Here is an 8967-nt window from a genome sequence, read left to right as displayed (position 1 = left end):
AAACAAATAAAAAAAAAAATGCCTCTGTTAAAAAAAAAAAATTTAAAAAAAAATTCAATCTGAGCAAAAAAACACTTGATACACTAAAACATGTTAAGAGAGTAAAGATCCTTGACAATCTTGGATGATACATTGATTTTTTTTTATGTAGTTATTTATTGTTCCATAACACATTACCCCCAAACCTTTCAATATTTAGTGGCTTAACTAACAGTAATTATCTCACAGTTTTCTCAGTCAGAAATCCAGGCTCGGGGCCTCCCTGGTGGAGCAGGGGTTAAAGACACAGCCCTATCAAGCTATCAGCAGGCACCACAGCATCAGTTCGATCTCTGGTCAGCCAGGGAGCCACCCACATGGTGCAGCAGACCTCTCCCGTCTCACCTGCTGCTCCCCTCAGCAGCATATTTTAGTAGATCTGCCTGTTCCACTCCCCACTCTGTCTCTGGTAAGTCTTCTTACCCCCTCCCTCTCCCCTGCACCTCTGGCCTACACCTGAGTTCTTGTATGCATAAATTAATAAATCTTAAAAAAAAAAAAAAACAAAGAAATCCAGGCTTATAGGATGCCACAGTTTTGCTGTATCCTCTGTCTCAGGGTTTCTCACAAGATTGCTTTGAAATGTTAAGCCAAGGCTGCCATTTTATCTGGAGGTTCGACTGCAGGAACTCCCTCCCACAATTGTGGCAGGATTTGCTTCCTCAAAGGTTGTTGGACTGGGGGCCTTGGTTCCTTGATGGCTGTTGTCCAGAGGCCACCCTTTGTCCTTGCCATCTGAGATTCCCCACATGGCAGCTTGCTTCATCAGAGTGAGCAAGCAGAGGATGCGAGAGCAGATACCACTGAGAGAGAGTGCTACTGAGAGGACAGTCCCAAACGTTTGATACCTCATCATGGAACTGACATCCCATCACTTTTGGGTATTCTATTTCGTGGAAGCAAGTTACCAGATCCAATCTACACGTAAGAGGAAAGTATTACACAAGGAGTGAATTCCAAAAGGCATGATTATTGGGAGTCTTGTCAGAGGTTGCTTGCCACAGACTGGGTACAGAAGGTAGGGCAGGGGTCAACATCACAGATATGTAAAAATTTCTGTTTGAAAAGGCCCTATAAATCCCACATGGTGCCTGAATTCTACATCTGGGTTCTCATGCTATAGTTGCACAATAGCGTGGTGAGAAGTGGTACCCTAGTTATACTGGGGTAGAGCCCTTCTGCCTCTAGTAGTCACCCAAGCCCATGCGGCTCCCTACAACCTGTGAAAAGGTGGGAAGGCCAGAAGATTGTATTCTCTTTAAATGAGGGTTAACTGCTTTGATGAAGGTTGAAGAGGCAATTATAAATCAAGTCTTGGTCTAATTTAAAAATAACCTGGAACACGTAGAATGCTTCTACAATTATCAATCCACATATTTTGACATGTGAAAAACCCAAAGATCTCTCTAAGGAGCTGGATAAATCGGCAAGCGTTAAAGAAAAAAGTAGCAGGAGTGTCAAATACAATCAAAAGCAGACTTCAAAGTCAGCAGTGTAAATTTCCAGAACGAAGAAAATCAATGGGGGGGGGGTCTCCCTGGTGGTGCAAGGGGTTAAGACGCAACCTATGAAGTTATCTGCAGCCACTGTAGCACGAGTTCAATCCCCTGGCTGGCCAGGGAGCAACCCACATGGGGCAGCAGACCTCTCCTGACTCGCCCGCTGCTACCCTTAGCAATGTGTTTCAGTCAATCTGACTGTTCTGCTCCCCACTCTGTCTCTGGTGAATCCTCTCACACACACCCCCTCCTCTGGCCTGTACCCCAGCTCTTGTATGCATAAATAAATAAATCTCAAAAAAAAAAAAAAAGAAGAAAATCAATGGATCAAAAGAAAGGGAAGGTCCTGGTGCTTTATTTTCTGACAATAAGAATATTTTTCAAATATCCAGTCCTCCACCTAAATCATTGCCAGTTTCCTGAAGCCCATGGGATTGCCCAACCCCTGAGTGACTGGCACTGGTGGACTGCACAGGAATGAGAGAAATTAGTCTTTTGGGGAAACAGGGTGTGGGGGTGACTTGGTGACAGTGGCATCAGGGATAGCTGCATTTGAGAGTGGAAGACAGTTTCACCTAAAGTGATGCTGTTAGGATACCTGGTGTTCAGTGACATCAGCTTCCCTCACCACACCTGTCTCCACAACCATGTTGGTGAGAAGTTGCTTAAAAGAAAAGTATCAGATGGTTTCACTTATAGGATGAATATAGGGGAACTAAATAAGACAACAGGGGAAAAAATAACAACAATACAAAACACAACACAACACAACAAAAACAGACAATTAGAAACCAGAGTCATCCTGCAGGGGAGGAGGAGGGAGAGAGATCCGAGAGAGGGAGGGAAGAGCACAGGGGACTGAGGTGATGATGCATAGGTGCATTGGTGAAGGAAATTCTATGGGGACTACACCTGAGGTTGGTGGAGGGTAGGGGGGGAAGCAAACATTGTTTAAAAATGAACAATGGGGCCTCCCTGGTGGCGCAAGGGGTTAAGATGCAACCTGTGAAGCCCACCACAGCCACTACAGCACAAGTTTGATCCCCGGCCAGGGAGCTGACCCACATGGCACAGCAGACCTCTCCTGACTTGCCTGCTGCTCCCCTCAGCTGTGTATTTCAGTCAGTCTGCCTGTTCTGTTCCCCACTCTGTCTCTGGTGAATCCTCTCACCCCCCAAAACTCTGGCCTGTACCCCAGTTCTTGTATGTATAAATAAATAAATCTTTTTAAAAAATGAACAATGATGTAAAATATATATAAATTAAAATTAAAAATTAAAGCCCTAAAAAAAAAAGAATATTTTTCATATGCAGTTCTGAATTGGCAAGAATTGTGAACTGTGACCTGATGACCAGCATTTCAGAGTTGACTGCGCACGCTACAGAAAACTGTAGACAAAGTTGTGCCATCATACTTGACCACCCCTTCACAAGAACTGGCACACATGACTGTTTAGAAACATCAACTCTAGCCTCAAAAGACAAAAGATTATAGAAGGTAATTAAGAGTATAAAAAAAAGTAAGAAGGAAAGAAGGGAAGAAGGAAGGTCAGTCCTCTCTTTTAAATACTTCCCCCTCATTTTGGGTGATTACAAAACTGTAGGAATACGTTACAGGCCCACCTTGAGAACCACAGACTTTGTGCTTAGTGGAAAACAAATATCATTAATTAACTCATAGAATGATCAAGATGAAAGACTCTTAGGTCTCACCCCTAATTTTAAAGATGAGGAAATTGGGTTCCAAGAAGCTAAGTAACTTGCCACGTAGATAGAGAAAGAGCGACATTTAGGTCAATCATTCCCACAAGGGCTCGATATGGAACAGTAAAGCCAACCCAGTAATACCTCCACCTCCGGGACAATCAGTACTTCCTCGCCTTCTGCACCCCCTCCAGCAAGCAGTATTTCTCAACTTTGTGTTGTGCAAACTCTTGAGCAGCACAAACTCCTGAATTAAGAGACTCTCCACTCTGTTTGCAATTGAGGGCAAAGGCTGGACTGGTTTGGTCTGGCTCCAAACTCCTTTCCCAGATGCCTGAGGTAACAGAAGAGACACATTTCTTTTTCCTAGCTAGAAAAAAGAGAACAGGCTCATCAAGTAGAGGTAAAACTTACTTTACTCTTGAAGTTAAAAAAAAAAAAAAAAAAAAAAAAAGGCATTCCAACCTGAGGAGAGCTGTGACCGATAACTATTCTGTATAAGACTTCACAACCAGGGGCCTCCCTGGTGGTGCAAGGGTTAAAGACAGCCATATCAGGCTACCACCAGCCACTGTAGGAGTTAGATCCCTGGCCAGGGAGGTAACCCACATGGCACAGCAGACATTTCCTCAACAGTGTATTTCAGTACATCTGCCTGTTGTGCTCCTACTCTGTCTCTGGGGAATCCTCTCACCCTCCACACCTCTGTCCTATACCCCAGTTCTTGTATGCATAAATAAATAAATCTTTGGGGAAAAAAAGACTTCACATCTGGCCAGCTGGCAGGGAAGGGAACAGAGAAGCAAGGGGATAAACCCCAAAAAGATATTTTATGCTAATGTTAGTGGCTATTGATATAAATCATGTGCTTTTCTATGTTTCCCCTCAGTGCAAATGAAATTTAACTTTTTGTTCCAGATACAAGATACACAAGGTCATGCAAGACAATATATTGAAAAGATTGGAAAGAATCAAAGAAGGACCATTGTAGCCAGAAGCATTCAATGAAAGTCCATGCCAAGAGATAAGGACAGAAGGATACAGAGAAAAGGAGTGACATTTGGAGAGCTAAACTGGTATTTTTGGACTCTCCCTCATTAAAATAATGCCCCGAGATATAAGATTAATATTTATTCCCTATGGTTTTCAGAATGCTCAAAAAAAGGGGGCAAGAAAGATAGTGGAGGTCGGAGAAAGTGAGGAAGGACTCAAGAGAGCACTGGGGAAATCCCCAAGAAAACTGGGGGCATGTCCAACCAAGCTCTTGCTTCTCTGCACTCCCCTCCAATTCTCTGTTTTGCACAAGAAAGGATTCCAAACAAACTCTATTTTTTCTTCTCTCTCATATTCTTAAATCCATGTCTGTTCCCCAAGTAGTTAGGGAGGAAAGTCATGAGCTAGTACAATCTGCTCCCCCACCACCTCTGGAATTTTCCCCATGCAAACAGGACACAATAAAGTCAAACAATATGAGCATTCACTCCAGGACAGCCAGGGATGCCTTTGTTCAGATGAACCAGAATGACGCTTAACTGATATGCCAGGGAGCAACTTAAGCAAAGCGGAAATGGAAAATAATTTTTCCCTTCTAGATACAGTAAAATACATTAACAATCCTTTGGGGTCCAAGAAAATGCATTGCGTCACTGAGAATCGTTTTCACTATGGCCTAATGAAATCATGGTGAAGTAAGTAATAATCAAAGCTTAATGAAAAAAATTTTTTAAATTATATCCTAACCTCTGTTCCCTCTTTATTGAGGTATGATTGGCCTACAAAAAGCTGTGCTTTTTTAATGCATACAATTGGGTGAGTTTGGGGATAAAATTGTGTCCTCTCTTAGATCCTACAATAATTAGAATACTCAAACACCTTTTAGAAATGCAGAAATGCAACCTGAATCATTTAAAAGAGAATGGGGGCCATCCTGGTGGCACAAGGGGTTAAGATGCAACCTATAAAGCTGTCTGCAGTTTCTGCAGCACTTCAATCCCTGGCCAGCCAGGAAGCAACCCACATGGCACAGCAGACCTCTCCTGACTCTCCCGCTGCTCTCCTCAGCAGTGTACTTTGGTCTACTTGGCTGTTCTGTTCCCCACTCTGTCTCTAGTGAATCCTCTCACCCCCCCACACCTCTGGCCTATACCCCAGCTCTTTTTTTTTTAAAGATTTATTTATTTATGCATACAAGAGCTGGGGTACAGGCCAGAGATATGGGGGGTGAGAGGATCCACCAACACAGAGCAGGGAACAGAACAGGCAGACTGACTGATATACACTGCTGAGGGGAGCAGCGGTGAGATAGGAGAGGTCTGCCTCTCAATGTGGGTTTCTCCCTGGCTGGCCGGAGATTGAACTTGTGCTGCAGAGGCTGTGGATTGCTTTATAGTGTGGTGCTTAACCCCTTGCGCCACCAGGGAGGCCCTGTACCCCAGCTCTTGTATGCATAAATAAATAAATCTTTTTTAAAAATTAAAAAAATAAAAGAGTATGGCAATACCAGTAAACATCTAAATTTACTTGTTTTATAGAGTTCTAGTTTTAATTGAAAAAAGGAATTTAAAAGACTCCAACTAGGGGCTATTGCAGAGCTCTAGTCAGAAATGACAACATCTGAATTAAAACTGCGACGGTGGGGATGAAGGGTAGCGGGAGGCAGACAGAAGAGATGGTCCAGAGGTTCAATGAAACAGGACTTGAAGAGCCAATAGATCTGGTACGGATGATGAAGAGACAAGGACAAAGAGATCCCCAGGTCCGAGGCATGACACATGGTGGTGACTGGCAGACGGAGGAGGAATACATACTGGCTAAGCCAGTCCACACACTCCAGCCAGAGCCTGCAGAGGGCCGGGAGGCTTCCAGCTGGCTGCCTGACTGTGGACAACTCATCTACCTTGGCTGCCTGACTTCACAATTACAACATGAAACTTGTTTGAGGATCCAGTAACATCACTGTGTTTAACAGTTAATGTAGGTGTTCAGGAACCCTCAGACAATGTGCACATGTCATCCATTTTATCAGTAAACGAATTAGATAAAGGTGAGTGAACTCCATAAAACCAAGACAATGTCTTTCGGATATTCCATTTGGTAATCGTTCCTTCAGCCCTCCCCACTGAACACACCAGGAGGAGCATGCTGGGAGAGCAGTCCAGGGGCCCAGGAGGAGGAGGACACTGGGGCATGGCTGTGGGGACATCCCCTTCTGTCCTGCTGTCAGTTTTGTTCATTCCTTCCTAAAATCCAAACATTTAAAAGTGGTTTCCCAAGTAGGAGATTTTCTTCATTCAATGACAGACTAGACATCAATGTTCAAATTTACTGAGAAGAAAAACAACTCAAATGTCATTTGGGAACTTTTAAAAACATATGGAACTCAAAGAAACTGAAAAGAAGCTTTATAAGATGTATTAGTGGAAGTAAGACCAATTTTAAGGGACATAGTGTTTATACAGACAAGCCTGGTTGGTCTCTTGGCTTTCTCCCTTCCTCATTTCTTTTTGCCTCCTAAAATATGGTTTTTATTTCCAAACTTGGAGAAAAGGGCATTCAAGAGAGCTTAAATCATTTAGAATTTCAAGGCTGCCAAAAGATGGTTTATGACCCAAAAGAGTCATAACTAAGACACACTAACTGGGAGCATGTGACGATGATGTGTGTGAACTCTTGAGCAATACAGCCTCCTGAACTAAGATACTGCCCATTCTGCAACTGGATAGAACAGGTGTATGAGGAAATACAGGTCACTGTCTCTAATATCAAAGGAGTGAATCAAGATGTTGATTTGAGGAGTCAGTGGTATTCCAGGAAGCCTCCACTGTCTGGCCTGTTGGGCTTCCACAAATCCTGAATGCCAGGATGAAGGGAACTGGGTCGTACCACATTTTTGCAGAAGTCCTTCTCAAAACATGGCTTGAAGTGATCAAAGAAAGTTGATGTGGTAGCAGGTCATCAGTTCTCCTGCTCTGTCTCTTGCCCCTCCATATCCAGTTTCTCAAAAGCAACTAGAACGTTCTTCAAAACAAAGATCAGTTATTCTTCAGTTCACACCTTCCAACAGCCTTCCATAGTTCTTAGAGTCAAAACCAAGATCTGTGCTGGCTTCAGCAGCACAATCTGGCCAGGGAGGCTCAGATTACTCTTTTAATTAGTTCAGATTCAATAATAGGAAATGCTATCAGATGGAACATTTCAGCATTAGGTAGGATATCCATATAAAGGTGGCAAATCAGGGCCTCCCTGGTGGCACAGAGATTAAAGTCTCAGCACTATCAACCTATAACCAGCCACTGCAGCGTGAGTTTGATCCCTGACCAGGGAGCTAAACCTCATGGTATAGCAGACCTCTCCTGTCTCACCCACTGTTCCCCTCAGCAGTAGATCCACCTGTTCTGCTCCCCACTCTGTCTCTGGTGAATCCTCTCACCCCACTCATGCACCTCTGGCCTAACACCCAGTTCTTGTATGCATAAATAAATAAAAATAAATCTTTTTTTAAAAAGTGGCAAATCACACCCCCCCCTCCCTGGATACTCATTCTTTCTAAAGACATTTGCTGTGTGCCTACTACAAGGAAACTACTACCCTAGGTGCTAAGAATGAACAAGATGAGATTCCTGCCATGTGGAATTTCTAATTTAGGTCAGACAACATGCAATTTTTAAAACAAACAAATGAGCTAATTTTTCAGCATAGTATCTCTCTTGAGGACACCAAATACAGTGATGTGATGGGAAGGAAGATGAGTTCTTCCTTGAGACAGGACAAGAGAAAAATCTTCTGCAGAGGTGATGTTTGAGCTACGGCCTGAGAGAGGAGAAAGATCCAGCCGTAGCAAGAGGTATGGGAAGTCCATTCATGTTAGGAAGAGTATGTGCCAAGTTCCTGAGGAGAAAAATCACTTGGTGTTTATTTACAGGTGCAGGAAAAAAGCCCCTGTGGCTGGGGCACAATGAGCAAGAGGGAAGAGTAGAAAATGGCAGGGGGAGACAGGTCATGCTAGGATTTGGGTTTGATTTTATTTTAAACTCAATTCTAGGGCCTCCCTGGTGGTGCAAGGGGTTAAGCACAGCACTGTGAAGTTATCCACAGCCTCTGCAGACTGAGTTCGACCCCCAGCCGGCCAAGGAGCTACCCACATGGTGCATCAGACCTCTCCTGTCTTGCCCACTTCTCCCCTCAGCAGTGTATTTCAGTCAGTCTGCCTGTTCTGCTCCCCACTCTGTTTCTCGTGAAGTCTCTCACCACCCGCCCCCACATCTCCGGCCTGTACCCCTACTCCAGTTCTTGTATGCATAAATAAATCTTTCCAAAAAACCAAACTCAATTCTAAACTATTAAATGCTATCAACTGAGGGCCTCCCCAGTGGCACAGCGGTTGAGCACTGGGTTGCGACGCTGCCTGAAGCCTCTGCGGCGCCAGTTCGATTTCCGGCTGCTCCCCGGCCACCAGAGGAGGGTCCCGCATGGCATGCAGACCTCTCCTGCTGCCCGCTGCTCCCCTCAGCAGTGTACTTCGGTCCTTCTGCCTGCTCTGCTCCCCGCTCTGGCTCTGGTGAATTCTCTCACCCTCCCGCGCTTCTGACTGTACCCAGTGCATGTATAAATAAATAAATAAATAAATCTATAAACCTATAAATAAATAATAAATACATGCTATCAACTGGGAGAATGACAGTATCATTTATACTTTAAAGTTGCTCCATATCAACTATCTATTAAT

Source organism: Talpa occidentalis, unplaced genomic scaffold (genome assembly GCF_014898055.3).
Source record: "Talpa occidentalis isolate TD23 unplaced genomic scaffold, MPIMG_talOcc4v2.1 talOcc4.12, whole genome shotgun sequence".
In the NCBI taxonomy this organism is placed as follows: domain Eukaryota; kingdom Metazoa; phylum Chordata; class Mammalia; order Eulipotyphla; family Talpidae; genus Talpa; species Talpa occidentalis.
Note: the sequence above shows the minus strand (reverse complement) of the source record.